This window comes from Cherax quadricarinatus, chromosome 71 (genome assembly GCF_038502225.1).
Source record: "Cherax quadricarinatus isolate ZL_2023a chromosome 71, ASM3850222v1, whole genome shotgun sequence".
Lineage (NCBI taxonomy): Eukaryota > Metazoa > Arthropoda > Malacostraca > Decapoda > Parastacidae > Cherax > Cherax quadricarinatus.
In genome coordinates, this window is record NC_091362.1 from 5,509,986 (window position 1) to 5,534,483 (window position 24,498).

Below are 24,498 nucleotides of genomic sequence, written 5' to 3' on the forward strand. Positions count from 1 at the left end.
ACTGCTGAGGACGCTGACTTGTATATATGGAAAAGTATCCAAGCATCTTATAAGCCCTGCCCTCTCTACTGCAAGGCACACTAAATTTTAAAGCCGCAAAATATAAACACACATATATACATGTGCTTATGTATGTGTATGTTTATGTAGGCATATATTAATGTATTACACTTGTATATATATATATATATATATATATATATATATATATATATATATATATATATATATATATATATATATATATATATATATATATATATATATATATATATACATGTATATATATACAGGGGTATGCTTTTGTATATATTTACATTCATATGTATACTGGAATATGTATATGTAGATATTCAGAGTGTTTAATGTCCCTCGAACTGTGAACTGCACTCGTTGGAACAAAGTCGAGGAAGATGTATCAAAACTTAATGCCGCAAAATCCAAGAGGAACTGATCACAGCCTCACACAGAAATCACTCCCTTCAAGTAGTCCACCGAATTAATCTACCAAATTATTCCATGAATTAGTTCACCAATTAGTTCACCAGTTTGTTCAAAAATTATTTCACCAAACAGTCCGCATATTATTTCATCAATTGTTCCACTAATTAATCCACAACTTACTTCCAAATTAGTATATAAATTAGTTTTTAAAATAATCCATAAAATAGTCCACAAATTAGTTCCAAAATAAGCCCCCCCATTATTTCACAAATTAGTCCTCAAGTTAGTCCGTAAAATAGTCCACAGAAGAGGTCACAGTTTTTTCTGTAAAATAATCCACTAATTAGCTCACAATATTTTTTTTAATTACTGTAGTTCTCAAAATATTCAACAAAATAAAGTTCATAAAACAGGCCACAAATTAATTCACAAATATATATTTTACTAAACAGTCTATGAAAATATCCTCTAAATGGCCCACAAAACAGCCTACAAATGAGAGATGTGGGAAAAAACTGTAACGAACCCAGAGAAAAGCAAGGGCACCGTGAGCACAATAAAAGAACACTATACCAACATTCGTGGCACCAGACTATTCAATAGCTTAGCAGAAGATATCAGAAACACTGCTAGGACAAGTGTGCAAGTCTTCAAGGGGAAACTGGACAAGTACCTCAGACGAGTGCCGGATGAACCAGGCTGTGATGGCTATCTGGACCCACCAGATCGCCAGCAGAAACAGCCTGGTTGACCAGGCAGACACCAGATAAGCCTGGCCCAGGATCGGACTTTGGGAATAGACAGTCTCGGAACCTAAGAAAGATATATCCAATGTAAAATGTTATGGGCTGGAGAGTTATTGGTATAATAGTAAATATGTCATCGAAAATTTGCCCACGTGAAAGCCGGAAAAAAAACTTTTACGATAATCTCCCAAAAATAAGACGAACACATTCTTAAGAGTCAATTTAAACTTAGCAGTATTTATTAAGATGAATGCAGTAATTTAACGATAAGAGATACTTACAGTTCTCTAAGGAATCCATAATATATTTGAATAAACTAATATTACTTCAAAGGACTTGGCAGTTGGAATATAAAAGACGATCAAAAAAAGTGTTGCCCGATTTTTGAAGAGTATTTTCTGAAGTAGATTTAGTAAGTTGTTACGTTGTTACCATTGTTTACAGTAATGTTAATGGTTGGTGCCATCAAGTTCTTTGTGACGGGAAAAAACAATGAAATAATTGTCGATTTCGACAATTCCATGTGCAGTAAGATAATAATACACCCATTGCATGGAAATATAATAAAAAGCATACAATTTATTTTTTTTTTAGGCTTAATAGAAACTCGGTTTTATCTGTCTTCTTTATTGAAAAATTGAACAATTATCTTAAAAAAAGTATCGGTAATTGTCCGGAAGAGCACCAAAATAAGGGCCAGCCTGCCCGGGACACCCATTTGTCTCGGACGGCCCTTAATGAACTACTGTAGTTGTCTAGCAGACCTGGAGTTCTGGGTTGTGCTATAAACTACGACTAATATTGGTCAATAGTGATCAAAAAGGAATTAAAGTTGATAAAACAGGAACTTGTGATTTAACAATTTTCCCTACCTGGAGGGTATTCCGGGATCAACCCCCCCGCCGCCCAGTCCATGACCAGGCCACCTGGTGGATCAGGGCCTGATCAACGAGGGCGTTACTGCTGGGCGCACATACTCCAACGTATGAGCCACAGCCCGGCTGATCCGGTACTGACTTTAAGTATCTAACCAAACAATTTGTACATATAACTTCCTTCACCAGATAACATGCATACACGAAGCACAATAAGCCAACATAAGCATGTTCATATGTGAAAAGAGAAAATAATCATAAGAAAACTAATAATAATAATAATAATAATAATAATAATAATAATAAGAAGAAGAAGAAGAAGAAGAAGAAGAAGAAGAAGAAGAAGAAGAAGAAGAAGAAGAAGAAGAAGAAGAAGAAGAAGAAGAAGAAGAAGAAGAAAAAAAAAAAAAAAAAAAAGAAGAAGAAGAAGAAGAAGAAGAAGAAGAAGAAGAAGAAGAAGAAGAAGAAGAAGAAGAAATCATTGAACAATCATTGAAACCTCATCGAGAAGAGCAAGTGTGCTACAGGGTGATGAGAGCCACCTGTCTGTCGGTTACAAGTCTGAGTATACGTTGGCAAGATTACCTGGACGAGGTAAATCACCGCCTCCGTTCGATCCTCCCCTGATTTGTCTGATTGCCACAAAACACTAGCAGCCACTGTACCGCCTAGGGTCGTATATTACCACTAGGCTTTGATACCATGCTTAAAGCTGACCTTGATATCCTTAAGGATCATGGTTCTGTACTATGTTCGTTAAATACGAAACAAATACCTGACTATGTAGAACTAAATGAGCTCCAGTGCAGTGAATTTCCGTTGCTGTCCTCAGCACACGCAGCACCCTCACCCCTCAGAGCACTGTTATACAGCTGTTGTTCCTCATCGGTCACGTAATGAGTAAGATGCAGCCAGAAGAATATAAGAATGAAGGAACACTGCAACAGGCCTACTAGCTCATGCGAGGTAGGTCCAAGTCTCCTACGGGCTTAAGTCAATGACCAAACCTAGCCAGGTCAGGTCTCATTCACTTCAGAAAGAGGAACAGCATCAGACCTAGTGACACAAGCTAGTCAGGTTTAACTCACACCCACCCACACTCACTCATGTATTTATCTAACCTAGTCTTAAAACTACACAACTTTTTAGCTTCTATGACGAAACTCGGGAGTTTGTTCCACTCATCCACAACTCTGTTACCAAACCAGTGCTTTCCTATATCTTTTCTGAATCTGAATTTTTCCAATTTAAAATCATTGCTAAGAGTTTTGTCTTGGCTAGATATTTTTAGCACGCCATTTACATCCTCTTTATTTATTCTTGTTTTCCATTTATATACCTCAATCATATCCCCCCTTAATTCTATGCCTTTCTAGAGAGTGAAGATTCATGGCCCTCAGTCTGTCTTCATAGGAAAGATTTGTGATACATGGGATCAACTTTGTCATCCTCCTTTGTATGTTTTCCAGAGCATTTACAGTGGAACCCCGAGTTTCGACCTTCCTGAGTATCCGCCACTTCGAGTTTCGACAGCTTTTTTTCCAACTAAATTTTGTCCCGAGTTTCGGCCTGTGCCCCATGTTTCGGCCAGCATACCAGATCTATCTGCCTGCCCACGCAGGCGTCATGAGCCAGTCTAGCTTTGTTTATCCTTGAGTGAACATTACCCTGCGTGCTTATCCAAACATTTCACAATAAATTCATTGTGTTTAGTGCTTGTTTATTGATTCTGACTGAAATAAACCACCATGCATATCCATTCTGTAATACAGTGACCAAAACTGTGCAGCATAATCTAAATGAAGCCTAACCAAGGATACATAGAGTTGAAGAACAACCTGGGGACTCCTATTATTTATGCTTCTTGATATGAAGCCAAGGATTCTGTTCACTTTATTGCGAACACTTATGCATCATGGTATAAGAAAATTGAAAACACCGTCTTCCTCTTCACCATTCACCCTCTCTGGCAGAGCTTCATATAAGATAAACAAAAGATAGGTGATCAAGGGTCATCTGTATATAAATGGTTTAGAAAACCGACAACTTGAAAAATGAGACATTTGTGCAACATTTGGATATCTTTGTTGTGGAAACGTTCCGCCAGCCAGTGGCTTCATCGGTTCAGTACCGAAAAAAATAGAAAAAGAGGAATGGAGGTGATCAGTTTCACAGACTAGAGATGATGTATTCAGTCCATCAATCTTAATAAAAGTACAGCATATTCTCGGAAAAGCGGCTTATATACTGCAGACATGTGAGGTGAAACAGTGGTAGACCGCGTCACAAGTAGAAAAATCCACTAGTGAAAGTAGGTCATGCATATAGGTTAGCCAAGTTATGAAAAATCTTATGTAAGTCCATTCTCCGCACATAGGCTGCACTTTTATCAAGACTGACTAAACACATTATCATCAGACTGAGAGACTGATGACCTGAACTCCTACAAGTCTTCCACTGTTCTTCCCTGTATTAAACTGATGAAGCCACTGGCTGGCAAAATGTATGCACAATAAAGTTGCCTAAGTGTTGCACAAGTCTCCCATTCTTCAAGGGTTGGTAAGCCTGCTGCAGTGTTCCTAAGTTCTAATCTCCAAGGAAAGACTGTGAACAGAGGGCAAACAAAGGCCTCAGACTGCTCACAGTAGCAAAATGTTGTCTCATCATAAACTACAGCAGTGAAAAAAAGATACCTGCTTACTCAATTTCCTTGTCATGTTTAACTTTGAAGACTAGTGAAGACTAGCGGCTAAATGAACCACGTAGCCACTAATGCACTATATAATAAAACATAAATCCTATACTTAGAAAACTAAGTTAATTTAATAAGAGGGCATCAGATATAGTTGTCTTTCCCTTAAATACATTATGTGATATACACAAATTATAGGCTGGAGATGCAAGTAAGTTATAATACTAACAAAGTAGGTTATGGTTACCATAGACTCATATCAAGTCTGGCGACGACGTTAATTAAACATAAATATACTCCAACACCAATATCAAAGCCACGTCTCAGTTTCACTTGCTGAATAATGTTTTGGTGTTCCTATGGTTTCTCTGTTTCAGTGTTTAATATTACCAGAAGACTGGTTATAAAGATTGAAAAATCAGCAACCACATGACTAAATTTATTAAAATACTTATAGCTACAAGATTTTTCGTGTATGGTTGTTCCTTATATGAGTGTGACGTATATTGGTTACGCTTTTCATTACCAGAAAAACATCTCTGTTGAACCGTCGCCCCCGAGTATGGTCAGGAGAGGAAAAAACACTTGTTTGTTCATTCTCTCGCCCAGTTCCTTGATCACTTCAAACGTGTCACATAACTTAGCTGCTTTAAACACAGACTTAAGTTCAAGCTCCTCTAAAAATGCACAAAAAAAAATTAACTTGCTGTATACAAAAGGAAGGAATCCATCAACACTAACCGCAACACATCACTAACATTTATGACTCCTACAGCTTTATACTTGCTCATTCCTATGTATAGATACATCAAACTCATTAACCCAACATACTTGATTTAACTAGAAAACACACATCGTTTTCATCAGACATATACAAGCTGCAGACTCCTGTTCCTTCCATCACAATACCGTGCGAACCAGTGCATCCCAATGTTCATCTGACCACCATAATGCTCAACCCTGAGTTTCCAGCGACTCGAGAAACCTCTCAGGCTCGGCTTCGTTGAGGTGCGCTAACAGTGCCACAGACTTTTGCAGAATAAATTTTTCGCCACTATCACAATGAAACTTGCTCCTCTCCCTCCCTCCCCCCCTCTCTCTGTCTGTCTGTCTGTCTGTCTGTCTCTCTCTCTCTCTCTCTCTCTCTCTCTCTCTCTCTCTCTCTCTCTCTCTCTCTCTCTCTCTCTCTCTCTCTCTCTCTCTCTCTCTCTCTCTCTCTCTCTCTCATATGCCTTTTCATATAAAGCAATCAGTTCTCTATTATTCATCAGATTCATTTTGGCCAGTGAGGTGGGAGAATCTTGTGTTGGTCATGCTATTATGCCTATATTGTCTACATTCTTACTGTCAAAAAAATTATCATCATTATGATCACACTATGAGGAGATAGATTTGTCATAGTTATAGAATCAGAAAATAATCTGTTGCACATGAGTTCACGAACTTTCTCAGGTGATAAACCTTGTCTGCTTTCAATACCATTAGTTTGAGGGACAACAGTGACATGAGTGACAACAGTGGCATGAGTGACAACAGTGGCATGAGTGACAACAACGCTGAAGTAATAAATTAGACAGAACATGCAGTCTCAGTAATGACACCAAACGTCTAAGTCTACATGCTGGCATTACCACCCACACAACATTAAGGTAAAAACCCAGCTAATAAAATACACAAGCTTTACAACAAAGACAACCACAAATTCACAAACTCTAGCATCTTCCTAACAGACGAGGAAACAACGCAGACACTAGAAACTTTATATCTAACTCTATTTCTTCACCAGGAAATATGTACGTGCATATGTACTTTGTACAGTAAATCAACACAAGCCAGTAAACAGGAGAACCGAGATTAATATGAAATCAGTAAGTTCTCTTAACTACATATAGTCAGGGCTACTGAGCTACAGTATAATGTCAGTCAGTTGTCGGTCAAAGAGAGTCTGACTGGTTAGGAAGATTAACCAACGAGGTAAATCACTCCACTCAAACCTACCCTCACTGGCCGGAATTTCCTTACAGCATTTAATGGTCACCACACCATTTAGGGTCGTATATCACCATGCGGCGGCTCTGGGCTGCCATACTTTCAGCTGGCCATGAATGCTTAGAGGATCATGGCTTCGTACTGCTGGCACTTATTAGTGAGAAAATGCCCAGCCACAAGCAGCCAAATGAGCTGCATTGTAACAAGTAACCGTTTCTGCACTTAGCACAAGCAATAACTACCAAAGACGAGTAAATGCAGTAGTCGGTGGAACCCAGTGAAAAATTCGTAGCACTTTCTCGGAGTGATATCATAGTGTACATGATAACAATTATGTTTGGACAATTATCTGCTCTAATCGCCAACTGTACAACGTTTGTGTTATTTTTAAACACTTGTAAAGCCTTCCTCATCATTATAGTGAAGAGTCAGACTATGAAATATAAGTAAGAACTTACGGAAACTACAAGTAAACTTTGAATTTTATGATGTACTGTATCTCGTGTGAGCAGCAAGTTATTCAACCATGAAGTCTTATTGTGACTAACAACAGCAGCGTGATCGTCCACCAGGAAGTCTTATTGTGACTGTAACAACAGCAGCGTGATCGTCCACCATGAAGTCTTATTGTGACTGCAACAACAGCAGCGTGATTGTCCACCATGAAGTCTTATTGTGACTGTAACAACAGAGGCGTGATCGTCCACCATGAAGTCTTATTGTGACTGTAACATCAGCAGCATGATCGTCCACCATGAAGTCTTATTGTGACTGTAACAACAGTAGTGTGATCGTCCACCATGAAGTCTTATTGTGACTGTAACAACAGCAGCGTGATCGTCCACCATGAAGTCTTATTTTGACTGTAACAACAGCAGCGTGATCGTCCACCATGAAGTCTTATTGTGACTGTAACAACAGCAGCGTGATCGTCCACCAGGAAGTCTTATAGTGACTGTAACAACAGCAGCGTTATCGTCCACCATGAAGTCTTATTGTGACTGTAGCAACAGCGGCGTGATCGTCCACCATGAAGTCTTATTGTGACTGTAACAACAGCAGCGTGATCGTCCACCATGAAGTCTTATTGTGACTGTAACAACAGCAGCATGATCGTCCACCAGGAAGTCTTATAGTGACTGTAACAATAGCGGCGTGATCGTCCACCAGGAAGTCTTATTGTGACTGTAACAACAGCAGCGTGATCGTCCACCATGAACTCTTATTGTGACTGTAACAATAGCGGCGTGATCGTCCACCATGAACTCTTATTGTGACTGTAACAACAGCAGCGTGATCGTCCACCATGAACTCTTATTGTGACTGTAACAATAGCGGCGTGATCGTCCACCATGAAGTCTTATTGTGACTGTAACAACAGCAGCGTGATCGTCCACCATGAAGTCTTATTGTGACTGTAACAACAGCGGCGTGATCGTCCACCATGAAGTCTTATTGTGACTGTAGCAACAGCAGAGTGATCGTCCACCAGGAATTCTTATTGTGACTGTAACAACAGCAGCGTGATCGTCCACCATGAAGTCTTATTTTGACTGTAACAACAGCAGCGTGATGAGGCCTGAGCTTGCTACCATCTGCAGCTCATAAGACTGCCATCCCCATGAGCCCCTTTGGGGCAGGGCAGATGGCAGACCATAGGCTTAGCTTCTCCCTACAAACCCCATGAGGGTGGGGACTGTGGCTAGGCCTGGGGACAGTTGGTCCCAAAGATGAGGGGGTACTTGTACCTCCTCCCATGGGAGACTTACCTCTCGCGACACTCCCCAGATAGGGAGCCAAGGCCGGGTCACCACTACTTGGAAAAGACCCGGGCCGGGAGAATACCGGCGAAAAAAAAAGCAGCGTGATCGTCCACCATGAAGTCTTATTGTGACTGTAACAACAGCAGCGTGATCGTCCACCATGAAGTCTTATTGTGACTGTAACAACAGCAGCGTGATCGTCCACCAGGAAGTCTTATAGTGACTGTAACAACAGCAGCGTTATCGTCCACCATGAAGTCTTATTGTGACTGTAGCAACAGCGGCGTGATCGTCCACCATGAAGTCTTATTGTGACTGTAACAACAGCAGCGTGATCGTCCACCATGAAGTCTTATTGTGACTGTAACAACAGCAGCATGATCGTCCACCAGGAAGTCTTATAGTGACTGTAACAATAGCGGCGTGATCGTCCACCAGGAAGTCTTATTGTGACTGTAACAACAGCAGCGTGATCGTCCACCATGAACTCTTATTGTGACTGTAACAATAGCGGCGTGATCGTCCACCATGAACTCTTATTGTGACTGTAACAACAGCAGCGTGATCGTCCACCATGAACTCTTATTGTGACTGTAACAATAGCGGCGTGATCGTCCACCATGAAGTCTTATTGTGACTGTAACAACAGCAGCGTGATCGTCCACCATGAAGTCTTATTGTGACTGTAACAACAGCGGCGTGATCGTCCACCATGAAGTCTTATTGTGACTGTAGCAACAGCAGAGTGATCGTCCACCAGGAATTCTTATTGTGACTGTAACAACAGCAGCGTGATCGTCCACCAGGAAGTCTTATTGCGACCGTAAAAACAGCAGCGTGATTGTCCATCTATGATTAAGAAACTATGATTGTGAACTAAGTGTGAAACAAGTTACTTTGCTGCGAATGCATACAGTTGTACTCTTGGTGATGCCAACGTTTCGAAATTCAGACGAAAGACATTGTTGTCAACAAATCGTACTACGTGGGCGCAACACTTGTCCCTTCTACACATACACTTGTCTCTGAAGAGACAAATGTATGAATTGCTAGAGTTTACACAACGTAACATGTGCAGTTTATTATTACTAAACTAATTGAAAGGAAAAGTTTTTTTTTAAATAATTCATTAATCCTAAAAATTTATGTACAGAAAAAAGTGGGTATATACAAGTTGCATAAAGTTTCCTCGGAGAGTTTACGGTATACTGGCAAACATCACATTAGGTAGCAATGTTTAAACACTATTAAAGCAAGTAGCATCGTTACAATTCTGTGATACTGAAGTACAGCAGGTAGTATCATTACAGTACTGTACTACTGAGGTACAGCAGGTATCAGTGTTACTACACTTAGTATCAGAGATTACATGACAACATAAATTAATAAATTTGACTGTTCACGAAAACTTCACTTAAATATGACATATGTTATGGAAAATCATGAAGATAATCTGTTGCATAAAATTAATATAAAATAAATACCTGAGAGTAACAAAGACAATGATGTGAGTGAAGTCAAGCAGGAGGTGTTCTGAAGCAGTGACAGTCTAAACAGACTTTAGATCAGTCTTTTTTTCTTTTGTTATCGGGTATTTCATCCTTGCTCTGTGCAGCTCGGTGAAGTGTCCAGGTCTTGAATATTGCGTGCAATTTTGGTCACCGTATTTAAAATATAATACTGGGAAATTGAAAGGTGCTCAACTGCGAGTGACAAGGAGGATTTCTTGATTAAAAATCCATTATATGAAACTAGTTCAGAAGAGCTAAACTTGCTCGGTCTAGTGATTCAGATATTTAGAAATGATACAAATATTTTTGAAGCTTCCAATGGGCAAGGTTGACCTGACTCAAAAGATTACATTTGAATACCTCAGCTGAATAGTTTGCAGCATACCACAGGCTCCGAGGAGCACTGCAGTGTATTACAAAAAATATTCATATCATTATTCTGCATAATGAATGCCTTAAGAGAAGTGGGTTAATATTGAATTTGTTCAACATCGCGGTAATGCTTCTTTATATGAAACATTTGTGTACCACTGTGACCTCACCTCCGCCTGCTTCACCTCACCTCACTACTTCGACTAGTGGATGGTACCACTATGACCCCGCCTCCTCCTGCTTCACCTCACCTCACTACTTCGACTAGTGGATGGTACCACTATGACCTCACCTCCGCCTGCTTCACCTCACCTCACTACTTCGACTAGTGGATGGTACCACTATGACCCCGCAACGGTACTTGTATACTTGGCAGGTTGGAGTTGGAGTAACAACTCCGAAAAAGACACTGTAGAGTGTGTATTGAGGAAGATAAACATTTTCTGGCAGTGTCTTACATTGTGGCAGATTACACCAATGTAAAACTAATGCTGAGCACATGTTTGATTAATGTAAACACGTTGTAACAAATGTGAGCAAGAGTTTACGAAAAGAATATATGAAATATTTGTTGCAATTAGATAACAATATTTTGTAAAGGCAGTGACGCCTGTTGTACGTAGACTCTTAGTTGTAAAGGTGTTGCAGCCTGTATATTGAATCAGCCGAGAATGGAATAGATATCGCTAATAACATGATAACTATTTAGGCTTTACTGATTTCATGGTGACACGATAATTCCCAGGACAAAAGACGCTGCTCAATAAACTCGGGACCAAACCTGAAACAAAAGAAACTCTAGAAGAACTCTGGTAAGTTGGTAAGATTGAATATCTTTTTCTAAACTCATTATTATTGTTGTTTCTTATTAACCCTCCATTATCCAGGTCCTTCAACATTCTCTTTCTGATTTCTTATCTGTTACCGTTGATAGTAGGAATATCAGAGAAATAAACCAGTCGTTTAGTTCTTCTTGTTTTAGTTTTTGCAAATTAGAAGTGATGGAAGGAGGGAGGTGTATAGGACAGAAAAAGAAAGGTTGAAAGAGTGGTGAAGAAATGTAAAAAGAGAGCAAATGAGAGAGTGGGTGAGATGTTATCACCAAATTTTGTTGAAAATAAGAAAAAGTTTTGGAATGAGATTAATAAGTTGAGAAAACCTAGGGAACAAATGGACGTGTTAGTTAAAAATAGGAGAGGAGAGTTATTAAATGGAGAGTTAGAAGTATCGGGAAGATGGACGGAATTTTTTGAGGAATTGTTAAATGTTGATGAAGAAGATAGGGAAACTGTGATTTCGTGTATAGGGCAATGAGGAATAACATCTTGTAGGAGTGAGGAAGAACCAGTTGTGAGTGTCGAGGAGGTGTGTGGGGCAGTGAGTAGAATGAAAAGGGGTAAGGCAGCTGGGATTGATGGGATAAAGACAGAAATGTTAAAAGCAGGTGGAGATATGGTTTTGGAGTGGTTACAAGAATAAGTATGTTGAGTATACCTGGTAAAGTGTATGGTAGAGTTATTATTGAAAGAATTATGAGTAAGACGGAGAGCAGGATAGCAGATGAACAAGGAGGCTGTAGGAAAGGTAGGGGGTGTGTACACCAAGTGTTAACAGTGAAACATATAGATAAATAGTATTTAGATATAGGTAAAGGGGTTTTCGCGATATTTATGGATTTGGAAAAGGCATATGATGAGGTGGATAGGGGGGCAATGTGGCAGATGTTGCAAATATATGGAATAGGAGTTAGGTTATTGAAAGGGATGAAATTTTTTTATGAGGATAGTGAGGCTCAGGTTAGAGTATGTAGGCCAGAGGGAGATTATTTCCCAGTAAAAGTAGGCCTTAGACAGGGATGTGTGATGTCACCATGTTGCTCAGTATGTCCGAACCACCTCAATAACCCCTCCTCAGCCCTCTGGATAATAGTTTTGGTAATCCCGCACCTCCAAACAACGAACTCTCTGCATTATATTCACACCAAACATTGCCCTCAGACATGACATCTCCACTGCCTCCTGCCTCTTCCTTGTTGCAACATTCATTACCCATGATTCGCACCCAAATAAGAGCGTTGGTATAACTATGCTCTCATACATTCCTCTCTTTGCTTTTAAGGACAAAGTTCTTACAAACACATCAGTGTACCACTCACCTTTTTCCCCTTATCAACTCTATGATTCACTTCATGTTCCATAGACCCATCTGCTGACACGTCCACTCCTAAATACCTGAATACATTCACCTCCTCCATACTCTCTATCTCCAATCTGAATTCTGTTACCTATTTTTGCTTTGATATTCTCATTACCTTACTCTTTCCTATATTGACTTTTAGTTTCCTTCTTTTACATACCCTACCAAACTCATCCACCAAGCAACTTCTCTTCAGAATCTCCCAAAAACACAGAGTCATCAGCAAAGAGCAACTGTGACAACTTCCGCTTTGTGTTTGATTCTTTATCTTTTAACCCCACACCTCTTGCCAACATCAGAGCATACATTTCTCTTACAACCCCATCTATAAATATATTGAACAACCACAGTGACATCACACATCCTTGTCTTAGGCCTACTTTTATTGGGAAATAATCCCCCTCTCTTCTATATACTCTAACCTGAACTTCACTATTCTCGTAAAAACTCTTCACTGCTTTCAATAACCTACCTCCTATTTCATACATTTGCAACATCTGCCACATTGCCCCCCTATCCACCCTATCATACGCCTCCTCCAAATACATAAATGCCACAAAAACCTCTCTGCCCTTATCTAAATACTGTTCACCTATATGTTTCACTGTAAACACCTGGTCCACACACCCCCTACCTTTCCTAAAGCCTGAGGTGCTGGAGCATGAAAGTGGCTGCCCTTGGGTCCCTGGTGGTGTCGATGAGTCTGGAACCCAGTTCTTTAAGGAAACGTGTGGCACGTTTTCCCCAGGATCCCAAGGCCTCTGATCCCAATGGGACAAATTGATATTGTTGGCTTATGTCCCTGTACTTGCCGATCTTGTACTCCTCCCTGTGGTCAGCAGCTCCTCCCTGTCGCCCGACACTGTTATGGATATAGGTGTCAACCAGTGTGGACACACAGGTATAGTCCCATGCTAAGAGCTTGCCATTCTTCCAAGGATAGATGGTGATCCCATCAGGGCGGTTGCTGGTTTGTGAGTAGTGTTGGCTGCTAGTGATCGGGGCTCTCTCTCCACTGGGCATCCAGCTGTAGCAAGGGTTCTTTTTACGATGTCGTTGACCTCATTGTGTCTTGCATGCCAGCCCTTGGTTTTGGAACAGTTAAGACCATGTAGGCCATATTGGTCTGCTTGCGCATCGCCGCAAATACACACATATTCCGTGTGAACTTGGGCAGCAAGGTGCAGAGCTACTGCAATACGGAGGGTCTTAGGGTCGAGGCACATTCCCATTGCCGATATGAGAACTGTTTGGAGGAAGTCCCCGGAGCGATGTGCGCTCACAGCTTGGAGATGGGCAGTCTCCCTGTCTGATGTTGCAGCCCTGAGCATGTTGGCAAGCACCTTTTCAGAGATGGGGCCATCCCAGCTTGACTATTTGTAAGCTTTTCTGCACTTGGGTTTGGTGCTGGAGCAGCAAGAGTCTCCCATTCAGTGATGGCACTGGCATAGTTAGGGTCCTGTATTCCTGCAGAGTCACTGAGGTTATCAGGAAGAATTTGCCTTATTAACTCGTTTTATGCTATGGAAGAGGATAGAAAAGTTGGTAGGGCAATCTGGGAGGATCTGCGTACTCCCAGTCCCCCAAGCCTGACCTGAGGCTTGCAACCACTGTCCATCTTCAAGGGAAAGATTCAATACACTCTCTAGCATGGTCTTGGATTGCTGAAGGCTGGGGAGCATCTCAGAAAGTAGGTAAGTTTTGAGATTGACAGGCACCTGGTGAGTAGGTGGAAACCATCATGTGAATCAATGTCTTTCATCCTGCCTTCCATCGTCCGGAGGTCTGAGACTTTTTTTTTTTCTAGGATCAAATCGATGGCATTGGACCTAAGAAGAGCGCCAAGGAGAATGCTGATAGCTGGATCAATGGCTCGTGCTCCTGGTAAAACGGCGCTAATATTCTGGATCATCTGTCGATTGGTAGAAACTATTTCACATTTCGTGGGGTTTAAAGAAAGGCCCAGGCTTTCTCCCATGTCTTTAATTTTACTGATGTCCTCTAGGAGAGATTCTGTTGTACCAGCTAGGGTACCATCGTCCAGGAACCAGATATTGAGCTCACTGGAGAGTGCTTCTGTGACTTCCTTGATGACCAAACAGAATAGAAAGGGGGCGAGAGGGTCCCCTTGTTGCACGCCCTCACACGATTCAATTTCATGGTCCCCAAACAATAGTTTAGAAGTCACGCTATAACACGATTCTGTGAAGGGATAGAGGGAAGGGAAGTTTCTAGAAACTGCTTTGAGAGCAGCATCCCTTCTAACTAAGTTGAAAGCGTTGGCAAAGTTCAATTTGATCAAAACTTTTTCATCGGACATGTTGTTGATGTACACTCGTGCTGCGTGGGCAGCTGCTTCACAGCCTTGTTGAACACCAAAACCGAGCTGAGTTGGTTTCAGCATTGCAGCGGCCTCTTGACTCACCCTTCTTACTACAGTCTTTGCGACTAGGCGCCGAAGGATGTTGTCCACTGCAATGGGCCTGATTCCTCCATCCTTTTTCCTGAGGGCACACAATGAGGCACCAAAGGAAAGGGGTCTAATGGCCTCTGGGACACTGCCAGCCAGGCACAGGTTGGAGAATTTGGTGAGTTCAGACAGCAGCCTCTCCGAAGCATCACCAAGTGCTGGATTGAGCATTTGTTTTAAGTGTTGAGGCTTTAAACTCGTGAAACCTCCTGCTGAGCCCTGTGGAAATGACATAGCAGCTCTATACACCTCAGCTTCCTCTAAGGTTCTGTTCTTCGCCTGCTGCAATGTCAGGGAGGTCAATGGTGTGTGTGTGTGTGTGTGTGTGTGTGTGTGTGTATGTGTGTGTGTGTGTGTGTGTGTGTGTGTGTGTGTGTGTGTGTGTGTGTGTGTGTGTGTGTGTGTGTGTGTTTGAGTCTTCCAATTCATCTAAAAAAAATGAATCCTCCTTCAAGTAAGAGAGACCAGCACTGGAAGTAAGATGCCTAGATAATCAGGCAGATTGGATCTTACAGAATCCAGTAACAATGTAAACTCTCCTGTCATCAAAATAAAGCAGCACTCAAAGTCTGAAGCCTATCAGAAAAACAGTTCTCAAGTTATCTCACTGAACCAGTAGTCTCCAATTTTTAATTATTTCAGAAAATTGGAACATTGGGAATCTAAACAGATTAAAACTAGCTAATTTTCATTTGCACTGGTTTCAACCCGTTCACAAGAGGCATTATCATATTACAAATACAATAGATAATTGGTATCCTACACACTCTTGACTTGGTAATACAGGTACAGATAAGTGGGTCAAACTTCGAAGAAATGTAACAGAAACGAGAACTCTGGGTAGCTTTTGAAATAGGTTGGGCAGGTACACACATGTACCTGCCCAAGCGTAAGTGGGTATACTGTAAGTGGATGTACTCTGTGGGTGTATTCTGTGGGTGTACTATGTGGGTGTACTCTATGGGTGTACTCTACGGGTGTACTCTACGGGTGTACTCTGTTTGTGTACTCTGTGAGTGTACTATATGGGTGTGCTCTGTGAGTGTATTCTGTGGGTGTACTATGTGGGTGTACTCTATGGGTGTACTCTGCGGGTGTACTATATGGGTGTACTCTGTGGGTGTATTCCTATGGGTGTACTATGTGGGTGTACTATGTGGGTGTACTCTGTGGGTGTACTCTGTGGGCGTACTCTGTGGGTGCACTCTGTGGGTGTATTCTGTGGGTGTACCATGTGGGTGTACTCTATGGGTGTACTCTGCGGGTGTACTATATGGGTGTACTCTGTGGGTGTATTCCTATGGGTGTACTATGTGGGTGTACTATGTGGGTGTACACTGTGGGTGTACTCTGTGGGCGTACTCTGTGGGTGCACTCTGTGGGTGTACTCTGTGGGTGTACTATATGGGTGTACTCTGTTGGTGTATTCTGTGGGTGTACTATATGGGTGTACTATGTCAGTGTACTCTGTGGGTGTACTCTGTGGGTGTACTCTGTGGGTGTATTCTGTGGGTGTACTATATGGGTGTACTCTGTGGGTGTACTCTGTGGGTGTACTCTGTAGGTGCACTCTGTGGGTGTACTCTGTGGGTGTACTCTGTGGGTGTACTCTGTGGGTGTACTCTATGAGTGTACTCTGTGGGTATACTCTGTGGGTGCACTCTGTGAGTGTACTCTGTGAGTGTACTCTGTGGGTGTACTCTGTGGGTGTACTCTGCGGGTGTACTCTGTGGGTGTACTCTGCGGGTGTACTCTGTGGGTGTACACTCTTTGAGTGTACTCTTTCCCTGTCAGCAATACTCGTATTGGTTATACTTCGTCACGTATATTTTCAGTAGATATGCTTTCAGTGGTTATGCTTCCAGTAGGTATGCTCTCAGTGGTTATACTTCCAGTAGGTATGCTCTCAGTGGTTATACTTCCAGTAGGTATGCTCTCAGTGGTTATACTTCCAGTAGGTATACTGTCAGTGGTTATATTTCCAGTAGGTATGCCCTCAGTGGTTATACTTCCAGTAGGTATGCTCTCAGTGGTTATACTTCCAGTAGGTACGCTCTCAGTGGTTATACTTCCAGTAGGTATGCTCTCAGTGGTTATACTTCCAGTAGGCATGCTCTCAGTGGTTATACTTCCAATAGGTACGCTCTCAGTGGTTATACTTCCAGTAGGTATGCTCTCAGTAGTTATACTTCCAGTAGGTATGCTCTCGGTGGTTATACTTCCAGTAGGTATGCTCTCAGTGGTTATACTTCCAATAGGTATACTGTCAGTGGTTATACTTCCAGTAGGTATGCTCTCAGTAGTTATACTTCCAGTAGGTATGCTCTCAGTGGTTATACTTCCAGTAGGCATGCTCTCAGTGGTTATACTTCCAGTAGGTATGCTCTCAGTGGTTATACTTCCAGTAGGCATGCTCTCAGTGGTTATACTTCCAGTAGGCATGCTCTCAGTGGTTATACTTCCAGTAGGTATGCTCTCAGTGGTTATACTTCTAGTAGGTGTATTGTCAGTGGTTATACTTCCAGTAGGTATACTGTCAGAGGTTATACTTCCAGTAGGTATGCTCTCAGTGGTTATACTTCTAGTAGGTATACTGTCAGTGGTTATACTTCCAGTAGGTATGCTCTCAGTGGTTATACTTCTAGTAGGTATACTGTCAGTGGTTATACTTCCAGAAGGTATACTGTCAGAGGTTATGCTTCCAGTAGGTATGCTCTCAGTGGTTATACTTCCAGTAGGTATACTGTCAGTGGTTATACTTCCAGTAGGTATGCTCTCAGTGGTTATACTTCTAGTAGGTATACTGTCAGTGGTTATACTTCCAGTAGGTATACTGTGAGAGGTTATACTTCCAGTAGGTATGCTCTCAGTGCTTATACTTCCAGTAGGTATACTGTCAGTGGTTATACTTCCAGTAGATATACTGTCAGAGGTTATACTTCCAGTAGGTATGCTCTCAGTAGTTATACTTCCAGTAGGTATACTGTCAGTGGTTATACTTCCAGTAGGTATGCTCTCAGTGGTTATACTTCCAGTAGGTATACTGCCAGTGGTTATACTTCCAGTACGTATACTGTCAGAGGTTATACTTCCAGTAGGTATGCTCTCAGTGGTTATACTTCCAGTAGGTATACTGTCAGTGGTTATACTTCCAGTAGGTATACTGTCAGTGTTTATACTTCCAGTAGGTATGCTCTCAGTGGTTATACTTCTAGTAGGTATACTGTCAGTGGTTATACTTCCAGTAGGTATGCTCTCAGTGGTTATACTTCTAGTAGGTATGCTGTCAGTGGTTATACTTCCAGAAGGTATACTGTCAGAGGTTATGCTTCCAGTAGGTATGCTCTCAGTGGTTATACTTCCAGTAGGTATACTGTCAGTGGTTATACTTCCAGTAGGTATGCTCTCAGTGGTTATACTTCTAGTAGGTATACTGTCAGTGGTTATACTTCCAGTAGGTATACTGTGAGAGGTTATACTTCCAGTAGGTATGCTCTCAGTGCTTATACTTCCAGTAGGTATACTGTCAGTGGTTATACTTCCAGTAGATATACTGTCAGAGGTTATACTTCCAGTAGGTATGCTCTCAGTAGTTATACTTCCAGTAGGTATACTGTCAGTGGTTATACTTCCAGTAGGTATGCTCTCAGTGGTTATACTTCCAGTACTTATACTGTCAGAGGTTATACTTCCAGTAGGTATGCTCTCAGTGGTTATACTTCCAGTAGGTATACTGTCAGTGGTTATACTTCCAGTAGGTATACTGTCAGTGTTTATACTTCCAGTAGGTATGCTCTCAGTGGTTATACTTCTAGTAGGTATACTGTCAGTGGTTATACTTCCAGTAGGTATACTGTCAGAGGTTATACTTCCAGTAGGTATGCTCTCAGTGGTTATACTTCCAGTAGGTATACTGTCAGTGGTTATACTTCCAGTTAGTATGCTCTCAGTGGTTATACTTCCAGTAGGTATACAGTCAGTGGTTATACTTCCAGTAGGTATTCTGTCAGTGGTTATACTTCCAGTAGGTATGCTGTCAAGGGTTAAACTTCCAGTAGGTATACTGTCAATGGTTATACTTCCAGTAGGTATACTGTCAATGGTTATACTTCCAGTAGGTATACTGTCAGTGGTTATACTTCCAGTAGGTATACTGTCAGTGGTTATACTTCCAGTAGATATACTGTCAATGGTTAAACTTCCAGTAGGTATACTGTCAATGGTTATACTTCCAGTAGGTATACTGTCAATGGTTATACTTCCAGTAGGTATACTGTCAATGGTTATACTTCCAGTAGGTATACTGTCAGTGGTTATACTTCCAGTAGGTATACTGTCAGTGGTTATACTTCCAGTAGGTATGCTGTCAATGGTTAAACTTCCAGTAGGTATACTTTCAATGGTTATACTTTCAGTAGGTATACTGTCAATGGTTATACTTCCAGTAGGTATACTGTCAGTGGTTATACTTCCAGTAGGTATTCTGTCAGTGGTTATACTTCCAGTAGGTATGCTGTCAATGGTTAAACTTCCAGTAGGTATACTGTCAATGGTTATACTTCCAGTAGGTATACTGTCAATGGTTATACTTCCAGTAGGTATACTGTCAGTGGTTATACTTCCAGTAGGTATTCTGTCAGTGGTTATACTTCCAGTAGGTATGCTGTCAATGGTTAAACTTCCAGTAGGTATACTGTCAATGGTTATACTTCCAGTAGGTATACTGTCAATGGTTATACTTCCAGTAGGTATACTGTCAATGGTTATACTTCCAGTAGGTATACTGTCAGTGGTTATACTTCCAGTAGGTATTCTGTCAGTGGTTATACTTCCAGTAGGTATGCTGTCAATGGTTAAACTTCCAGTAGGTATACTGTCAATGGTTATGCTTCCAGTAGGTATACTGTCAATGGTTATACTTCCAGTAGGTATACTGTCAGTGGTTATACTTCCAGTAGATATACTGTCAATGGTTATACTTCCAGTAGGTATACTGTCAATGGTTATTCTTTCAGTAGGTATACTGTCAATGGTTATACTTCCAGTAGGTATACTGTCAGTGGTTATACTTCCAGTAGGTATACTGTCAATGGTTATACTTCCAGTAGGTATACTGTCAATGGTTATACTTCCAGTAGGTATACTGTCAGAGGTTATACTTCCAGTAGGTATACTGTCAATGGTTATACTTCCAGTAGGTATACTGTCAGTGGTTATACTTCCAGTAGGTATACTGTCAATGGTTATACTTCCAGTAGGTATACTGTCAGTGGTTATACTTCCAGTAGATATACTGTCAATGGTTATACTTCCAGTAGGTATACTGTCAATGGTTATACTTCCAGTAGGTATACTGTCAATGGTTATACTTCCAGTAGGTATACTGTCAGTGGTTATGCTTCCAGTAGGTATACTGTCAATGGTTATACTTCCAGTAGGTATACTGTCAGTGGTTATACTTCCAGTCGGTATACTGTTAATGGTTATACTTCCAGTAGGTATACTGTCAATGGTTATACTTCCAGTAGGTATACTGTCAGTGGTTATACTTCCAGTAGATATACTGTCAATGGTTATACTTCCAGTAGGTATAATGTCAATGGTTATACTTCCAGTAGGTATACTGTCAATGGTTATACTTCCAGTAGGTATACTGTCAGTGGTTATACTTCCAGTAGGTATACTGTCAATGGTTATACTTCCAGTAGGTATACTGTCAATGGTTATACTTCCAGTAGGTATACTGTCAGTGGTTATACTTCCAGTAGGTATACTGTGAATGGTTATACTTCCAGTAGGTATACTGTCAGTGGTTATACTTCCAGTAGGTATACTGTCAATGGTTATACTTCCAGTAGGTATACTGTCAATGGTTATACTTCCAGTAGGTATACTGTCAGTGGTTATACTTCCAGTAGATATACTGTCAATGGTTATACTTCCAGTAGGTATACTGTCAATGGTTATACTTCCAGTAGGTATACTGTCAATGGTTATACTTCCAGTAGGTATACTGTCAGTGGTTATACTTCCAGTAGGTATACTGTCAATGGTTATACTTCCAGTAGGTATAATGTCAGTGGTTATACTTCCAGTAGGTATACTGTCAGTGGTTATACTTCCAGTAGGTATACTGTCAGTGGTTATACTTCCAGTAGGTATACTGTCAGTGGTTATACTTCCAGTAGGTATTCTGTCAGTGGTTATACTTCCAGTAGATATACTCTCAATGGTTATACTTCCAGTAGGTATACTGTCAATGGTTATACTTCCAGTAGGTATACTGTCAGTGGTTATACTTCCAGTAGGTATACTGTCAGTGGTTATACTTCCAGTAGGTATACTGTCAGTGGTTATACTTCCAGTAGGTATACTGTCAGTGGTTATACTTCCATTAGGTATTCTGTCAGTGGTTATACTTCCAGTAGGTATACTGTCAGTGGTTATACTTCCAGTAGGTATACTGTCAGTGGTTATACTTCCAGTAGGTATTCTGTCAGTGGTTATACTTCCATTAGGTATTCTGTCAGTGGTTATACTTCCAGTAGATATACTGTCAATGGTTATACTTCCAGTAGATATACTGTCAATGGTTATACTTCCAGTAGGTATACTGTCAATGGTTTACCCATTATATCCCCCCCCCACATCCACCTGGAAAATATTTCATTTCTACGAGTAAACAGAACTACAAAATATATGTACATAAATATATTTTATTGTAAATTCTTTTTTCAGAATGTGAAATCAAATTTTTATTTGCTATTGTAAACAATATCATATGTTTCTGCGCTTGTATATAACAGTATTTTATTTTATGGACTGGCAGATTCTGAAAAGCGTCAACAAACGTATATTCATTTGCGTTATCGGAACTGAACCAATTAATGCGCTGCTGGGTCTGAGATTACGTTTTTTGATGACATAAATGATTACTTTAATACCCGAGCAAAAGACCCTTTTTTTTTAATAATTATAAAAATCTTTGGTAAATATGTAATTTAAGAATACATGTATATAATTTTTTTTTTAAATTTTCGGAAGTTTGGTATCAAGGCAAGGCATAGTAAGTAATTAAGCAAGGAAATCTGTCTGCTATCATTCGCTTGCTATCTCTCTTTCCTAATGAGCAAGGACATTACGGTTCACTGTTTACCCGCCAGAAACATGGTAGCCTGGCTTTCGGAGCGCAGGACCCATACTCACCAACTTTAGAAACACAAAAATCCAGGAAAAAGGAATTAATGCACAATTGCTATGGATCCCATCACACTGGATTACTCATTCATGATAAAGCTGATATGTTAGCCAAGAAAAGTACCCTGAAGGGGAATTTAGAATATAATTTTAGCATATCTGTGTCTAGCATTAGGAATAATATTAGGAGAGAAGAAAATAATGGAAATGATTGTTATAGGAATGCAGTTAGAAGCCTGAGTAGATCTATAACCCACTATGATAACATGAACGTAGATAAGTATGTTTATGGAGCAACATGCAATGTGAACAGACTGACTGATGTTGTAGTGACCAGGCTTAGGCTTGGCAGCTTGGGAGACACACAGATGATGATCAAACCAAATGCTATGTGACCAGAAGTATGGTCATTATCTCGAACACTATATGCTTAATTGTCCACTTATTGAGGAATATAGAGATAAGTAAATCACATATGTGATATGCCAAGGTGTCTTATTAATGAAAATAAGATACCAGATATATCAAGCAAATTTGCTTGTAACTGATAAGTTAACTTTAGATATAAATCTAGATGTATTCCTGTTAACCCTTTTGGGGCCTATTTCTAGGCTTTTTGTGTATCCATATGCTCTTGCACTACTGAACATATGATGGATATGGGGCACACAATAAACTAGCCACTTCAGAGGCAAAATCTCTAATCTTTAAATCCAAGGTCCAGCTAAACTGGTTACCCTAATTCCCTTCATAAATGTCATCATGTTCTCACTTGAACAGAGTGTCAAATTCGAAATGATTTAGATAAAGAAAAATTGGATATCAAATTGGGGAGGAGGAGTATGGAAGAAGTGAATGTTTTCAGATACTTGGGAGTTGACGTGTCGGCGGATGGATTTATGAAGGATGAGGTTAATCATAGAATTGATGAGGGAAAAAAGGTGAGTGGTGCGTTGAGGTATATGTGGAGTCAAAAAACGTTATCTATGGAGGCAAAGAAGGGAATGTATGAAAGTATAGCAGTACCAACACTCTTATATGGGTGTGAAGCTTGGGTGGTAAATGCAGCAGCGAGGAGACGGTTGGAGGCAGTGGAGATGTCCTGTCTAAGGGCAATGTGTGGTGTAAATATTATGCAGAAAATTCGGAGTGTGGAAATTAGGAGAAGGTGTGGAGTTAATAAAAGTATTAGTCAGAGGGCAGAAGAGGGGTTGTTGAGGTGGTTTGGTCATTTAGAGAGAATGGATCAAAGTAGAATGACATGGAAAGCATATAAATCTATAGGGGAAGGAAGGAGGGGTAGGGGTCGTCCTCGAAAGGGTTGGAAAGAGGGGGTAAAGGAGGTTTTGTGGGCAAGGGGCTTGGACTTCCAGCAAGCGTGCATGAGCGTGTTAGATAGGAGTGAATGGAGGCGAATGATACTTGGGGTGTGAGCAGGGTAATATTTAGTGAAGGGATTCAGGGAAACCGGTTATGTTCATATAGTCGGACTTGAGTCCTGGAAATGGGAAGTACAATGCCTGCACTTTAAAGGAGGGGTTTGGGATATTGGCAGTTTGGAGGGGTATGTTGTGTATCTTTATACGTATATGCTTCTAAACTGTTGTATTCTGAGCACTTCTGCAAAAGCAGTGATAATGTGTGAGTGTGGTGAAAGTGTTGAATGATGATGAAAGTATTTTCTTTTTGGGGATTTTCTTTCTTTTTTGGGTCACCCTGCCTCGGTGGGAGACGGCCGACTTGTTGAAAAAAAAAAATCCACTCACTGCGATCTATCATGCTCACAAATACATGTTAGATGTTCAATAATTTACAATTCAGACATTGTTTCACACACACTCCTTCTGAACGTTCTTTAGACGTTCCTAAGCCTCTTTGCGTAAAAAAATTATACAACGTTTTAATCAACGAGATATGGTTCATGCGTTCTGCACGACAACACAGCTCAACAGTCCCCCTCCCGTCCCTCTTTAATATATATTTTATTCCTTGAATAATAGTCGAAACATTCATTTATCAAACAATACTACCACTGCTTGCAGCCTCCTTCTTGCTGCCACTGTCAGTTTTCTTGCCTCACGCCCATACAAAGCATCCATACAAAGACACTATGATACCTTCGCTACTTGCTTCTTTTCACAAATTTCTTTCTCAACATCTTTGCTATTTTCTCTTCGTTCATTATATCATCTATCTGTTGGCACATTCATGCATCTAAATATATTCACCTCCTTTATACAGTT